Source organism: Eubalaena glacialis, chromosome 9, assembly GCF_028564815.1.
Source record: "Eubalaena glacialis isolate mEubGla1 chromosome 9, mEubGla1.1.hap2.+ XY, whole genome shotgun sequence".
In the NCBI taxonomy this organism is placed as follows: domain Eukaryota; kingdom Metazoa; phylum Chordata; class Mammalia; order Artiodactyla; family Balaenidae; genus Eubalaena; species Eubalaena glacialis.
The window spans coordinates 122,129,035-122,145,305 of record NC_083724.1 but is presented as its reverse complement, the minus strand read 5'-3'; the positions used below and the strand labels follow the sequence as shown (position 1 = coordinate 122,145,305).

The window sequence follows — 16,271 nt, the reverse complement described above, 5'->3', positions numbered from 1 at the left end:
CTGATCTGTTCATGTGCCCCATAGCTAGTGATTTTTTTTTTTTTTTTAACATTCTCACTAACTCTGTTTCTTTTCCTCAAAGCCCTTAAGTAACTGCCGGATCCTCTTTCCACTGTTATCCCCTACAGATGATTTGTTAGTTTATTTCCTCTTCTGATCAAAACGCCTTTGCCTGGGTGACTCCGAATTAGTCACATCTAATCTTGATGATTCCCTGAATGACATTTCCACGCAGTTATCAGCAGGCAGTGCTCTGTTTGGTTTAAAACATTAAAATGTGAAGCTTGTTTTGACAGCAAGATTCTTCCCTGGGCAGTGCTAAGAAGTGTCTAAGTCTGACTGATGAATCGTGATGAGAATCACAGGACTTAACAATAGTAATAAAACCTTGTGCTAAAGCACCTTGTTTTTCCACCATTTGAATATCATTGTGAGTCAAATCATCTCCCTCGAGAGCAGAGTGTAATATCGTGACTGTATCTCTTTAATGTGGTCCACACACTTGTGGGTCCTTATTTTCCAGCGGATATTTGAGTGCTTACTTGATGTGTAGCATTCCGATGTGATGAGTGGGTCCTTCTTCTTTTTTTAATTGTATTTTTTTATTGAAGTATAGTTGATTTCCGGTGTTGTGTTAGTTTCAGGTATACAGCAAAATGATTCAGCTATACATATACACACGTATATATATATACACACAAAAAGAATATATATATATATTCTTTTGCAGATTCTTTTCCCTTATAGGTTATTACAAGATATTAACCTATAAGGTAACAGTTATAGTTCCCTGTGCTGTACAGTAGTTCCTTATTGGTTATCTATTCTGTACATAGTAGTGTGTATATGTTAACGTGAGTGGGTTCTTCTGTTTTTTTAATTTATGAAACATTTTCTTTTCATGACTCAGAGAACACCTTTGGCTCGTCCTCATAGCAATTTAAAAAGGTAAGATCTTCAATAACGAAGGAAAACGTGGGAACCCACTGCTCATTCCAGGAACACACATGCGGCCCCTGTGTGTAATACAGCAGCAGGCACTGCAGGGAGGTGGGATGTGGATGAATCAGTTCCCGACTTCGCAGCCCGCGTCTTAGAGAAGGGACGGGGAGAGAGAGAAGAGATGAGCTAACATTTACTGAGTGACGTGCAAGGCCACTCACAGATGTCCTCTTTTAATCGTGACAACAGTACTGCAATATACCTGCTGTTACCTCTATTTTATATGGAGGAGACTGGGTCTCAGAGTGGTTGAGTAGCATCCCCAGGGTCTCGGGGCCAGAGTGAGTAGAAGCAGTGATTTCAACTCAGGTCTGTCTTTCCAGTCCAGACTCTGTCTGTCCCCTGCGTGGGCCACTCACAGGCAGCAGGAAGAAAAGCACGAGGGCAGTGAACGATTATGGGAGTTCATGCTCATGTGTCTTCGTGGGCCAGGAAGTCATTACAAAAAGAGTACTCGAAAGGGCTTCCCTGGTGGCTCAGTGGTTGAGAGTCTGCCTGCCAATGCAGGGGACACGGGTTCGAGCACTGGTCTGGGAAGATCCCACATGCCGCGGAGCAACTAGGCCCGTGAGCCACAACTACTGAGCCTGCGCGACTGGAGCCTGTGTTCCGCAACAAGAGAGGCCGCGACAGTGAGCGGCCCGCGCACCGCGATGAAGAGTGGCCCCCGCTCGCCGCAACTAGAGAAAGCCCTCGCACAGAAACGAAGACCCAGCACAGCCAAAAATAAATAAATAAATTTATTTAAAAAAAAAAAAAGAGTACTCGAAAAACTAAAGGTGAAACTGATAACGTATCAAAATGGAGATCAAACATTCTCATTGAGATGGTGAAATAGACTGAAAAAAGTGGAAAAACATTCGTGCTTGATTAGAACATCTCAGACTCTGCTGGATTTCTATTTCTCCACAGCTCGCCTCTTCCAATGGGCTCCCTCTAATATCAACAGCTCTTCAGATGCGAGCACACAGAATTACATGGAAATTCCCCGTGCAGTACAGCTACTTCAGTATTTAGATTTTTACGGCAAAGATTCTTTCCCGTGGTCCTTTTTACAGGCATGACTTTTGGGAGAATACCAATCATGAAACAGAAGCTACATTTTAAAATGAAAATGCATCTGATACCTCCTGTAGAATCTCATCCTAGGATGACATGGCAATCTAAAACAGGCATCAAAACACACAAAATACATAAAAATTCATCTACCCCCAGTTTACTTGTCTTTCGCCTTCTGCTTCCATTACTAATCTGAGAAAACCGTGTGTGTGTGTCTGCCTGAGTTTGTGTGTTGAATTATTCACTGAGAAAAAGTTATTATTCTTGAGAGTATTTTAAGTTTAATATTGTAGAACAGTGGTCCCCAACCTTTTTGGCACCAGGGACCGGTTTCGTGGAAGACAGTTTTTCCACGGACCGGGGGGAGGTGTGTGTGGGGTGGGTAGTTCAGGCGGTAATGCGAGCGATGGGAAGTGGCAGATGAAGCTTCGCTCACTCGCTGGCCGCTCGCCTCTTGCTGTGCAGCCCGGTTCCTAACAGGCTGTGGACCGGTACCGGTCTGTGGCCCGGGGGTTGGGGACCCCTGTTGTAGAAGATGTACCAGTTATATGGAAAAAAAGGCACTAGTTCCAGGAGGTTGGAGCTGGTGTCAGCTGGGCTCAGGCTCCTACGTGAAGTTTTGACCCCTTGGACACTTGAGTAGTTGATGATTCCAGGCTCCGCCATCTGAGAGTCGTTTCCATCAGGCAAACCCAAGATCCTGTTCTGACACAGGGGCTGGCCTGTTTTTATATATAGAGTTTTCCTGGGACACGGCCACACTCATTTGTTGACATACTGTCCCTGGCCGCTCTTATGCTACAGTGGAGATTGTGACTCTGTGGTCTGGAAAGTAAAAAATGTTTACTGCCTGACCTTCAAGAAAAAGTTTCCTGGCCCCCGTTGGGAGCATCCAGCCTTCATCTGTATTTACCCGGACTCAATCCTAAAATGCGTTGTATTGCACTAGAGCTTTGCAAAACCAATATTGCATTAATGATGCTTTAGTCATATTTTGAAATAAGTCAAAGTCCTTTGGATATAGAAGACTAGGAACGGAATAGTCATACTTTCTGGACTTTCTCTTGCCCCAAATTTGCATCCACAGGCTTCCAAATTGCATTCTCTTTCACAGAAACTCAATTGGTCTCAGTTTTTAAATCTGAAATCTTCAAAGAGGATGCAGTACACAAAAAAGGTGATACCTGGCAACATGGAATGGGATCAAAATTTAGTCTGTGGTTTTTAAATTAATACTCTGTGGACTCTTCATGTTTCTTTCCTTCTTGTTTCATTGTGTAGCCTTCAGATGTGCGTCATTCACTGTAACTCATCGTATTACATTTCAGTTTGCCAATTTCCTGAAGTTAGCACTCCCATAACCATTATTTGCAAGCTGTGAAAAATAACAATCCTGTTGTGAAAATGGTTGAGAATTTCAATAAGCTCAAGTGTTGACTTCTTGGCACTAGAATAACAGCTGTTGCCTAGGGTAATGTAAAAGAAAAGGAACACCACCAATTCTTTTAGATTTCTAGGTAATAGAAGCCCACAGAAAATCAACAGGTTTGTTGTATATGAACAGAGGAAACTTCGGCAAAATCATTTTTAAATTCCCCATATCTTTAAGTTTTCTTAAAGCCATTTCATGATACAGTTGCTCAAAAGACATTTTTCAAAGCTGGATAAGTTTTTTTGTCTAGTGATATCAGTATTAATATGATAGGAACAGCATAGAGAGGTCTGGAGTCTGTTTTAAGATGAAAATTCATATGCCAGCAGGAAAGAAGCCACCAACAATCTGGAGAATTTAATGAGAACAACCTCCCAGTTTTAATTACAGCATTACAAATGTGCAGATATAATAATTACATTACCTTGATGTGTATTTCCACAAGGACTCCGTAAAATAAATTCAAAGGCCAGCAGATGGCTATCACTAATAGTATCATTTCTCCCTGGGAACAATACAGTTGCTGCATATACTTTTGTAAAAAACAGGTGAACGACACCATCACAAGACACAATATAACATTTAAATATTTTCTTCATGTCTTGTTTAAAAGACTTTTCCTTATGGTTTTTCGTCAAAGGGTTAGAGAAAAGTAAACCTATGAAGATACTAGATTAGCTTGTTTAGTTTCAGTATCTCTAGCCTTCTCTAGATGGCAGTCAAGCCACAGGGTTTTTTAGGCTGCTCTTGTGGAAAGCGAGAGGAAGAACACAGCAGGGATTTTTGTTTGTCACAGTCGTCAAATAACGGTGTTGAGCGTCTTAAAGTCTGGAAACTGACATATGAGAGTATGAATACAGCAAAAGATGCTCGTCTTAAGGCTGCACGTTGAAACAAGAAAGAAAGATACTCAAGGGGAATAAGACCCTTGGACTAATCTGATCCAGTTATCACATATTTTTGTGTGTGCATAGCATCCTCTTTGAAGATCTCAGTTTTAAAAACTGAGGCCAGCTGAGCTTCTGTGGGAGAGAATGAACATTTGGAAGCCTGTGAATGCAAATTTAGAGCAAGAGAAAAATCCAGAAAGCATGACTATTCCATACCTAGTCTCCAACATCCAAAGAACTTTGACTTATTTTAAAATCTGATTAAAGCAAAGTGTCATTAATGCAACATAGGTTTTGGAAAGCTCTAGTGAAAGACGACATATTTTTTGCATTGAGTCCGGGTGAACTTAGATGAAGTCTGTACTTGGTGCTCCTTAATAGCTAAAGTAATCAGTGTTTTAGGACAAGAATCTTTAACTTGCCCATTTTAAATGACTGTTTGATTGTGTTCCCGAGGAAAATTGATCGTGTGACATGTATTCAACATGCAACCAATATTTTTTGACTGTTTATTCTGCATCAAACACTCTGCTTAGTGCCAGGTATTCAGATGCGCGTGAGTCCCTATCCCAATGGCCCCGTGAATGTACACTCTACTAGGACAGATAAAGCCGGAGTGAAGTGGGGACACTTGTTTTTTGTCTCCTGCTTCCAATATAGGATGGAGAAGAGTTAAGAAGACACAGATTTTCCATCAAGGTCTTTGTCCAGCACTGGGATTTAATAAAATAATAATGAAAATATCAACAAAACCACATTCATTTATTGTATATCTAAATAGCCTACTTGTTTTAAATACTTTATCTATGTGCATTACATGAACCCAGCAAGGTGGGTATTAGTACCTTTATTTATAGATAATGAAACTTAGAGAAGGAAGATGTCTTTCCCAGGGGCCACAGCAGAGCCCGATTCCAGCTGGAGTTCCTGTGTCTCCAAGGCTTAGGCTCTTCCCACCGCACCCAGCTGCCCACATTCTGAGCTGCCCTGTGTGTGCATTTCTTCCGTCTGAGTTGGACTCTTCCACACAGAGGTGTTGGGGACAGTGTGCATGGCCTTTCCCGGGTCCATCTGTGTTTGGAAGACTCTGGGGAGCTCGGTGCTGATCCTCCAGGGCTTACTGTCTGATGTGTCAGGAACGGTAAGGGAGATGTTTCGGCATCAAGAATATTTTTCTTATCCCCTAACAGGCGCTATGGTGACTCCTATTCCTCTGGTCCTGATGCAGCATGAAACGTGGCACAAAGGAAAGAGGAAACGTGGCCTTTTGCGCTCGGTGTCTGAAAGTGAGTGTACAGCTGTGGGGACAGTGGCTGGGGAGGTAGGGTAGGATTCCTGCCATCCCTGTGACCATCAGACAGGATTAACTGCTCAGCAGCAGCCCCTTAGTCAGGCTCCCGATCACACCCCGGGCTCCCTGTGAGCGAGGTGCTGGGAACAGACATTTTCCTGAGGGCGTGTGTGTTAGTTTCCCAGAGCTACTCTAACAAAGCATCACAAACTGGGGGGCTTCAAACCCCAGAAATGTATTGTCTCCCGGTTCTGGAGGCTGAAAGTCTGAAATCAAAGTGCTGGCAGGACCACACTCCCCCGAAAGCTGCACGAGAGCCCTTCCTTGCCTCTTTCCAGCTCTGGAGGACCTTGCCAGAGTCCAGTCAGCAGTCCCCGGCGCTGGCTTGCACCTGCCTAACTGCAGTCCTGCCCCCGTCTTCACGTGGTTCTCTCCCCGTGTCTTTGTCTTCTCTGGAGGACCAGTTACATTGGGTTAGCGGCCACCCTAGTCCGGGATGACCTCAACGAAGTACACTTGTGATCACCCAGTTTCCAAACAAGGTCATATTCTGAGGTACTGGGGGCTTGGAACTTCAGCATGACCCTTTTTAGGGAAAGACAATTTCACCCCATGACAACACAACATAAGGCAAAGAGCAGATTCTAGTACTAACTCTGTCACGAATTAGCTATGTAACTAGCATCTACGTCTCCCTGGACCCTGGTTTCCTCATCTATAAAGGGTAGGAGTTGGAAAAGTTGACCTCTAAGGTCTTATTCTATTAGCCTGAGAGCGGGAGGTCCTTGGCCTCTGGTCACGTACCTCTGGTCCCTGGACATTTCTGTCAGGACAGGGTATGTGGCTCAACCAGGCTGGACACCGTGCAGCTCCCTTCCTGCCCCCGACCCTGGTTTCCTTCTTTAGTGTGTTGTTAAGCTTTGAGAATCCTCAGAATCTGAGATTTTATTTATTTTACTTCTGTGCTGAGCTGTCTGCTGTGATGCAACAAAGAAAAAGGTATAAGGGAGGAACGAGAGATATATAAACCAGATACCATAGAACTAAAGGGAAAAACAGAGAAAATGACCAGAGCTCCAATAGGTTAACCGTGATAGGCTGCAAGTCTACTGCTGGCTGAAGGGGCCGAGCAAAATTATTGTCTTGGTACTAATCGCAGACTTGTCATGCAACCACACTTTTCCAGTGGATTATTTCATTATATTGAAACAGGTGTGTTTATGATCTATCATCCAAAAGGAGGTTCAAAGCTAATGAATTCATAGATAAAGTTGCTGGTGGCCTTAGTTGCATGTAGACCATTTCCTTTAGAAATGCCATCATTCAGTGCATCCCAGCTGCCCATCGTGACCATCCCGCCACTCCTCCCACCTGTAATGGTTACTTGGATGAGATGCTGAGCCTCTCTCCTCTCTCTAAATAACTGCAGTGTCATGCCTGTGAGCTCAAGGGTGATAGCATGTGAGGTCTCACAAAACCATCAACACCGTCACTCAACATACAGATGGCCAATAGGCACGTGACAAGATGCTCAACATTGCTAATCATTAGAGAAAATCAAATCAAAACTGCAATGAGGGGGGCTTCCCTGGTGGCGCAGCGGTTGAGAGTCTGCCTGCCAATGCAGGGGACACGGGTTCGGGCCCTGGTCCGGGAGGATCCCACATGCCGCGGAGCAGCTGGGCCCGTGAGCCACAACTACTGAGCCTGCGCGTCTGGAGCCTGTGCTCCTCAACAAGAGAGGCCGCGATAGTGAGAGACCTGCGCACCGCGATGAGCAGTGGCCCCCGCTCGCCGCAACTAGAGAAAGCCCTCGCACAGAAACGAAGACCCAACACAGCCAAAAATAAATAATTAAAAAAAAAAAGAATGAAATAAAAATATACCTTTCTTTAAAAAAAAAAAAAAAAAAAAAAAAACTGCAATGAGGTACCACCTCAAATGAGTCAGAATGGCCATCACCAAAAAGTCTAGAAATAATAAATGCTGGAGAGGGTGTGGAGAAAAGGGAACCCTCCTACACTGTTGGTGGGAATGTAAATTGGTACAACCACTATGGAGAACAGTATGGAGGTTCTTCAGAAAGCTAAAAATAGAATTACCGTATGATCCTGCAATCCCACTCCTGGGCATATATCCAGAGAAAACTCTAATTCAAAAAATACATGCACCCCAGTATTCGTAGCAGCACTATTTACAATAGCCAAGACATGGAAGCAACTTAAATGTCCATCAACAGATGAATGGATAAAGCAGATGTGGTACATATAGACAATGGAATACTACTCAGCCATAAAAAAGAATAAAATAAGGCCATTTGCAGCAACATGGATGGACCTAGAGGTTATCATACTAAGTGAAGCAAGTCAGAGAAAGATAAATATCGTAGGATATTACTCATATGTAGAATGTGAAAAAAATGATACAAAGGAACTTGTTTATAAAACAGAAATAGATGCACAGAAATAGAAAACAAACTTATGATTACCAAAGGGGAAAGGGGGGGAGGGATAAATTAGGAGCATGGGATTAACAGATACAAACAACTATACATAAAATAGGTGAGCAGCAAGGATAACACAGGGGATGATATTCAATATCTTGTAATAACCTATAATGGAAAATAATCTGAAAAAAGTATATAACTGAATCACTTTGCTCTACACCTGAAACTAACACAATATTGTAAATCAACTCTACCTCAATAAAAAATACGATTTTACAAACAAATTTTATAGAACATTTTATAAAAGCAGCTATCCATCATCTTTGTAAAAAACAGCTTTACTGAGATCTATTTCATATACCATAAACGTCGCCCATTTAAAGTGTGTAATCCGGTGGTTTTTAGTGCATTCACAGTATGGCTTATTAGTATTCACAGTATATATCACAGTATATTCACACTGGGCAACTATCACACAGTCTGATTTCAGAGCATTTTATTAACTCTCAAACTAGCAGTCACTCCTGATTTCTCCGCCTGTTCCCCCCTCCCACCCTTGACAACCATGGATCTACTTTCTGTCTCTACAGATTTTCATATTCTGGACATTACATGAAAATGAAAGCATACCATATGTGGTCTGTCACTGGCTTCTTTCATTTGTCAGAATGATTTAAAGGTTTATCATGTTGTAGCATGTACCAGTTATTTAATATCTTTTTGTTGCTGAATAATATTGCATGGAGTGGATACGTCACATTTTATTTATCCATTCACCAGCTGATGAACACGTGGGTGGTTTTCACTTTTTAGCTATTACGAACGGTGCTGTTGTGGACATTAGGAGTAATTTTTTTGTGTGGACGAATGTTTTAATTTCTCTTGGGTTTATATGCCGGAGTGGAATTCTGCGTCTACGGAAGCTCTATGTTTAACAGGCAGAGAAACTGTCAAACTATTTTCCAAAGTGGCCGTGCCATTTTACAAATCTGCCAGCGATGTATGAAGGCTCCAATTTCTCCTAATCCTTGTGTATGCTTGTTATTTTTTGTCCTTTTGGTGGTAGCCATTCTAGTGGATGTGAGGTAGCATCTCATTGTGGTTTTCGTTGGCGTTTCCCTTATGATTAGTGAGGGTGAGCACTTTTTTCATCTGCTTATTGACCATTTGGAAGAGGATCTATTCAGATCCTTTACCCATTCTTAAATTGGGTTGTTTGTCTTTTTGTTATTGACTTGTAAGTATTCTTTATATTTTCTGAACATAAATCCCTTATCAGATACCTGTTTTGCAAATATTTTCTGCCATTCTGTGGGCTGTCTTTTCACTTTCTTGACGGTATTGTTTGCAGCACAAAAGTTTTTAATTTTGATGAAGTCTGATTTATCTATTTTTCTCTTGTCACTTGTGCTTTGCCCGAGAAACCAAGAAACCATTGTCTAAGTCCAGGTCACAAAGATTTGCTCCTATGTTTTCTTCCAGGAGTTTTATAGATCTGGCTGTTACGTTGCTACCTAGGGTCCATTTTGAGTTAATTTTTGTGTCTGATGAGAGGTAGGAATCCATTTTCAATCCTTTACATGTGGATGTCCAGTTGTCTCACTACAGTTTGTTGCAAAGGCTGCTCTTTCCCCATTGAACTGTTTCAGCACCCTTGTCAAAATTCAATTGACACGGTTGTTTTTTAATTTTTGTATATTACCTTGAAATTCTTTTTTTATATTTAAACTGTTTCAATAATTTTGCATACATATTTTGCATTATGGTTTTTAATTTAACACAACATAAACATTTTCCAGATTTCTACAGAGGATTTCAATGTTTACACTCCTTCATGTTGAGGTATGGTATTTTACCAAACCATTTCAATATATTTGGACACTTCCATTGCCACATTAACTTGGAAAGAAAATAAATGGAATTTTTACTGAGTTTGGAATAAAGATTTTGAATATCAGCACCTTTTGACTTAAACATACAGGGAATAATATTTTCTTTCACCAAGGGAATTGCAGAAATGGAGGAATTTCTGAAGAACCTGGCAAAAGAAAGAATGAGATGTAAAAACCTGCCACATCCAGAGAGCATGAAGCAAACGTTCAACAATACCAGTCAGGTAAGGACTCTTGCTCACTCTCTCCCCTCCACCACTTCCTCTCCTCAAAATAACTGGAAGATGCTGATGCCAAAGTCAGTAGGCTAAGGTAAAAATTGGTGGGAAACCCATTTTGATTGCTGCATAGAATTAGAAAATCCGGTTTAAAATAGAATCATGATTGGAGTTTTAGTTGGTAGGATGGTACTTAAGGTTGATCCAAAAGTCATGAGAATTCCTAAGTTTTCATTCCAGGTAAATGAGAAGAGAGGAAATTATATAAATTCACTTTAACCAGGTTGAGACTTATACAGTTAACATTTCCTTTTGTCTCAAGGGATGGGAAGGGAAAGCATCATATGAAATTATAGAGAAGTAATAGGATCTAAACTTAAGCAAGTAAAATTATCAGGATTTTCTGTCCTTTTGTGTGGAGCAAGTTACCTGGACCAATCTTTAGCAAAAATAAAATGAGAACTAATCGATTAGGCAGTGAAGCATCTACAGGTTATTCAGGAAGGAACTTCATCTGTAAGTCCTTTGGGAACAAAACCATTTTACCATGGCTATGAACTAATAAGGAAATGAGGTATCAAAGGGAAAGATGGACAAAGAACAAGGGCTGAGCAGAACATACAAGGAAGTTGCATGGAGGGCTGGAAAGAAAGTAGGCAGGATGGAAAGTCAAGAAAATGAAGTAAAACTAAAGGTCATTTGCATTGAAAATTCTGAGTTCTGATTTTTTTAAATGTTTTTCTTCTGGCAAGTTTTTGTGTTTTTTTTTTTTAAACTATAAGGAGTTGTTAAGAGCTTTATTGGTAAGCAACACAAAGGGCAGAAATTGCATAGGAGCACAAAAGTTTTATCTTAGAATTACGTTTCAGTGTATAATTTTATAGACTGTCCAAAAGTTCTGAGTGATATGCGACCTTCTTAAGTCTCTTTAAACGTGTGTTATGTTTATCTCTTGCTCTAAAACAACTTATCCCTGAATTCCATGATTTAGAACCACTATTTCATTTTGTTCATGATTTTGTGGGTCAGGAATTCTGGAAGGGCCAGGCTGGGTGATTCATCTCTGATCAATATGGCAGCAGCTGGGGCTGTAGGGTACACTCAAAGACGGTTTCTCCATTCATGTCTGGGGTCTTGGGGCTTCCTGGCCTCTCTCTCTATACAGCATCTCATCCTCTCAGGCCTTCTGCAGGTGGCCTGAGCATCTCATGGGCAGTGGTCTCAGGGCTCCAGAACCCCCGTGCACAAGCTGCTTGCCCAAGCTGAGCTGGGAGCTGGAGGCCCACTGTCCTCAGCGTCCTGGTGGTGAAAGCAGCCCTCGTTCAGTTTAGATTCAAGGGGAGGGGAGCTAGGACCCACTTCCCCATGGAAAGAGGATCAAAGGCTTTGCAGCTTTCTTTAATCCTCCACACCGTGGTTCTTAGCTGTTTTAGTTTCTGGGGTCTTCTGAGAATCCGATGAAGGTTATAGAAAATGCACTCTCACCTCATTTTATATGCAGTTTTGGTGGAATCACTTACCCTGAAGACTTGAGTGTCTAAAATAAAGCTGCTTGATGAATGGAACTGGAGAAATAGTGTGCTAGTCATTCCCTTGATGTCAGAGCCACTGGTCTGCTCACTAAATCCCCATCTCCTTAGCCCTTTTCTTTCCTCCTTAAGCACTCTCGATTCTTCCTCCCCTACCCTTAACCTTCTCCTCTGTCCCCTAGAGGTCTGCCTTTGGAAGGATCTTGGTTGTAGTTCGGAGGTTATAATTTCACAAGGTTCATTTCTCTCAGGGTAGCAATAAACCTGTGAAGTATGACTGGGTCAGTATTTCTCCAAATGAGTTCTTCTGTCCGTAATTTATACCCAGCAGCAGACTCTGTGTGACTGGAAAGACAGGAAGGAAATAATCTCCTGGGACAGTATTTTAATAGCCAGATGTCATTGCCACTAACGAACTTTTAGGCTGGACACAAGGATAACCTTGACAACTGACTTCCTACTCCTGCCTGAACTGTCCACCTGGATTTTGTTTTTTATCAGCCGTCATCAATACAAAGGTTGTTTCTCAATTTCGTTCTGTAAACATACAACAGCTGCGTCCCACAGGAACTGAAAGTAGGCGTCCCCAGCTTGGGAACTTTTTTCGGAAACGATAAAAAGCTCCTTCAGCTTTGTCTTTTGATGAGGATGCTTTGCAGCCTGCTCACATGCCTTGTAGTGTAATCTCAAGACACAGCTGTTGTTTCAGAGAGTTCATTCCTGTCAGCAGCAATTTAAAAGTCCTTTGTTTTCCAAACATGCTTTCAGGCCCCCTTGAAGATCTTGGCAAACAATGGCTCCTGCAGCTTGAGGAAAGGGATCTTTATTGAGTGCGGCAGAAAGGGTGTGCCCGGTTCACTTTCAGTCTTGCCCCATGATTTACAGCAGTTACACCTGTGCATCTGGACCATGAGGTTTTCAATGTAGAAAATCCACAGTCATCACTTTGCCACTTTGAGGTGTGGTCTCTTGTCACAACGAGTTAAAATATGCTTCTAAGATGGGATGAAGCTCAAACCACACTCTTGGAATCACTGTTACCCTGTTTCTTTATTTTTTAAATTTTGCACATCAAAATGATGCATCCTTGGGACTTGAGCCTAAGAGTCTGAGTTCGCCTCTCTCTCGGGTGAGGTGTGTAGTACAGGACAGCAGCTCAAGGGCTCCCTGTGAAGGCTCCGTGCTTTGGGCTATGGGGACCCGGACCAAGAAGAACTGAAGGACAGACACATGATGTGATGTCAGAGCTGAGAAGCAGGTTCTTCTCCTGTCAGTGCCGTGCTCCTCTCTCAAGAGTGAAAGAGAAGATCAGAGAAAGTGTGCTTAGCCCTGTTCTGTGTCCATTTAACTCTTCCCCCGCCCCGTGGAGGGGGGCCTCCTATGTATTAGGTGAGTGCCTGCCATGAATATTTACAAATATTAGTGACATTAGTATGTATGTGTATCTTTCAGATTGTCTACATATACTTTTTCTCATTTTAATTGTGTCTGTGTGTTTGGTGATTAGAGAGCTCATTAAATAACAAAACTTTTCTGTTGTTGTTTGGTTTCTAGACCTCTTTTTTTCTGTTGGGGAAGGGAATAGAGGTGGGGCTGGGGTGGGTGGGTGAAGGGAAACTAAGGAAACTGCTCATTTTTAATAATCTAAAAGCCAAATTGTTGCACAGCCTAAGGAAGTGTTTTCCCCTCGCTTTTTAAATAATCACAATGAGCTGCTGGCATCTCTAATGAAATACTGGTTTATCTACTTAAAAATGAGCTTTATATTCTTGCAAATATCAACAAAACAAGACAAAAAACAAAACAGTTCAGGCCCCATAGTCTGGGGAACACAAAAAGGTAAAATAGGACAAAATACCTCCAACTCAAGTGTCATAAATCGACAGATTCTATAAATTCTGATGACATTACTGTAAGGGTGTCAGGCATATATTAGAGTAGATTTTTAAAAGTGAAGGTTTGGATGCCTTGCAAGCCGGTTGGTACACACACATCCTGGCTCTGTTAGAGCCAGATGATTTACGTGGCTCAACTTTCCCGTGGCTGGAAAGCTGCCCCAGCATAGGGGCACCCCCTCTCACAATGTCGGGGGATCCCAGGAAATACAGCCTGAGCAATGCAAGGCTGCCATCCTCTCTGTATCACACAACATCTTTCTTATTCTGCTTTTGTGAAAGTCAACACCCACAGAATCCTAGGTGGTAGAGTTGGACTTGATCTCAAGTCACTAGTGAAATCAATCTTCCTTTCTATAAAAGGAGGAAGCAGTAGACACAGAGATTAAGTGATTGCCCAGGGAATACTCTGCTTAGTGACAAAGATGGGATCTGAACCCAGGTCTTTGGACTAAGTCGATCTTGAATATTAAATCAGAATATTTGACATGAGTGTTCCAGGTGCTATAGACTGAATGCTTGTGTTTCCCTAATTTTCCTATGTTGAAACCTAACACACAGTGTGCTGCTGTTAGGAGGTGGTGCCTTGGGAAGGTGATGTCACCCTTATAATAGAGACCCCAGCCAGCTCTCTCGCCCCTCCGCCCAGAGAGAAGATGGCCGTCTACGAACCAGGAAGCGGGTTCTCACCAGACACTGAATCTGCCTGCGCCTTGATCTTGGACTTCCAGCCTCCAGAACTGTGAGAAGTAAATGTCTGTTGTTTAAGCTCCCCCATCTGTGGTAGATTGTTACAGCAGCCCGAGCAGACTAAGACGCTAGGTATTTTTGTTTTACGGTTTTATTGAGATATATTTTATATACCATAAAATACACCCCTTTAAAGTGTACGGTTATGTGCTTTTTAACATATCCAGAGTGCAATCATCACCACATTTTAGAACATTTTAGCACTGCAAAAAGGAAATCTGTCCCCATTAGCAGTTGCTACCCAATCACCCCCAGCTGGCCCCAGCCGCCCCCCTAAGCAACAGCCAATCCCCTTTCTGTCTTCATGAATTTGCCTGTCCTGGGTAAGTGGGATCAGTATGATATGTGGTCCTTTGGGACTGACTTCTTTCACGTGGGATAATGGTTCAAGGTTGGTGCATGTTGTAACAGGTGTCTGTACTTCATAATTTTTTATTGCTGATTAATATTCTCTTGTCTGGCCATCCCACATTTGTTTATCCGTTCATTAGCTGATGGCATTTAGGGGTTCCCAGTTTTGGGGTATTTTGAATGATGTGACTGTGAACATTGTGGGCAAGTTTTGCATGCATGTGTGTTTTTATTTCTCATGGGTATATACCTAGCAGTGGAATTGTTGGGTCATATGGTAACTCTATGTTTAATTTTTTGAGGAACTGCCAAACTGTTTTCCACTAGCTTGTTTTTATTTTTTTAATTTATTTTTTTCTGAGTCTTTAAAAATTGAAGTATAGCTGATTTACAACGTTGTGTTAGTTTCAGGTGTACAGCAAAGTGATTCAGTTATACATACATATATATCTATTCTTTCAGATTTTTTTCCCTTATAGGTTATTAGAAAATATTGAGTAGAGTTCCCAGTGCCATACAGCAGGTCCTTGTTGGTTATCTATTTTATATACAGTAGTGTGTATATGTTGATCCCAAACTCCTAATATATCCCTCCCCCCAACTAGTTTTTTATAACAATATCAAAAATGTTATGTTAACAACTACCATGATCCAGGGCAACTTTTAGTCAATTAAAAATACATGTATAACTACGTATGCACAAGTCTGTATATATCAATACACAGTTAAATTGTGGAAAGGAACAAGACATTTCTCATAGCTAAAAATTAGACTATGTAAAACAAAAACCTTTCTTTTCACATCACGAATAATTTGCACGGGCTACATTTAAACCAGCTAACAGAGAAGAGGCTTCCGATCCACAGTTAGACAGAGGTGGCCAAGTTAATGTTGTCAGAGGGGTCCTGCATTTGGCATTTCTAGACATAGACAATGGCAACACGGTTTTGATAAAGGTGTTAGGATATTAAAGAAAAGAAAATAAGAGAATCAGCAAGAGAGAAGAAGGGCGCCAATGAAGGGCAGTGTTGGTTTTCATACTGAGGGTCTCTGAGCGGCAGCTCGGCAGGACTTGGCATCAGGAAGGCGCCATTTTGTTCCTTTTTATGGCTGAGTCAGTAGGCAGCATGGGTCTGGAGCAGCCCTTGTAGACCCAGGTGTGAGCAAACCAGATGAAGCTGTTCGATTTCCCATTTGCATTTCTAGTAAGGCATTTTGCCAGCCTTTTCCCCTAACTTTTCACCATGTGTAATGGCAGGAATATCAAGACCCCTGTCCTGTTCCAGGCTCCACACGATCCCTGGGACCTCGCTCTGTATCTTGGGCCCCGCCTTCACCTGTAGAATAGGAGCAATTACCCCCCTACCCACTTCCAGGATCAGGTTTCCGGGAGGACGATGAGAGAGTAGGTGGCCCAGTACTCTGAGCTGTCAAGCTCTAAAGGAAAGGCATTAACACAGGCCAGTAGAACTGTGTTCTCGTGGTAGATGGTCTAAGGGATACTTAAAATGCTCAG

General features: G+C 42.0%; 1 long non-coding RNA gene across 1 annotated transcript in view; it reads left to right on the top strand.

Moving 5' to 3' along the window:
• Nucleotides 1–12,640, top strand: part of LOC133098080 (uncharacterized) — a 52,662-nt gene extending 40,022 nt beyond the window's left edge. Inside the window, exons 3-5 of the long non-coding RNA XR_009702107.1 lie at nucleotides 5,574–5,669; nucleotides 10,126–10,236; nucleotides 12,528–12,640. This is a non-coding gene — a long non-coding RNA (uncharacterized LOC133098080). The remainder of the gene's footprint in view (nucleotides 1–5,573; nucleotides 5,670–10,125; nucleotides 10,237–12,527) is intronic.
• Nucleotides 12,641–16,271: the final 3,631 nt, after the last annotated feature.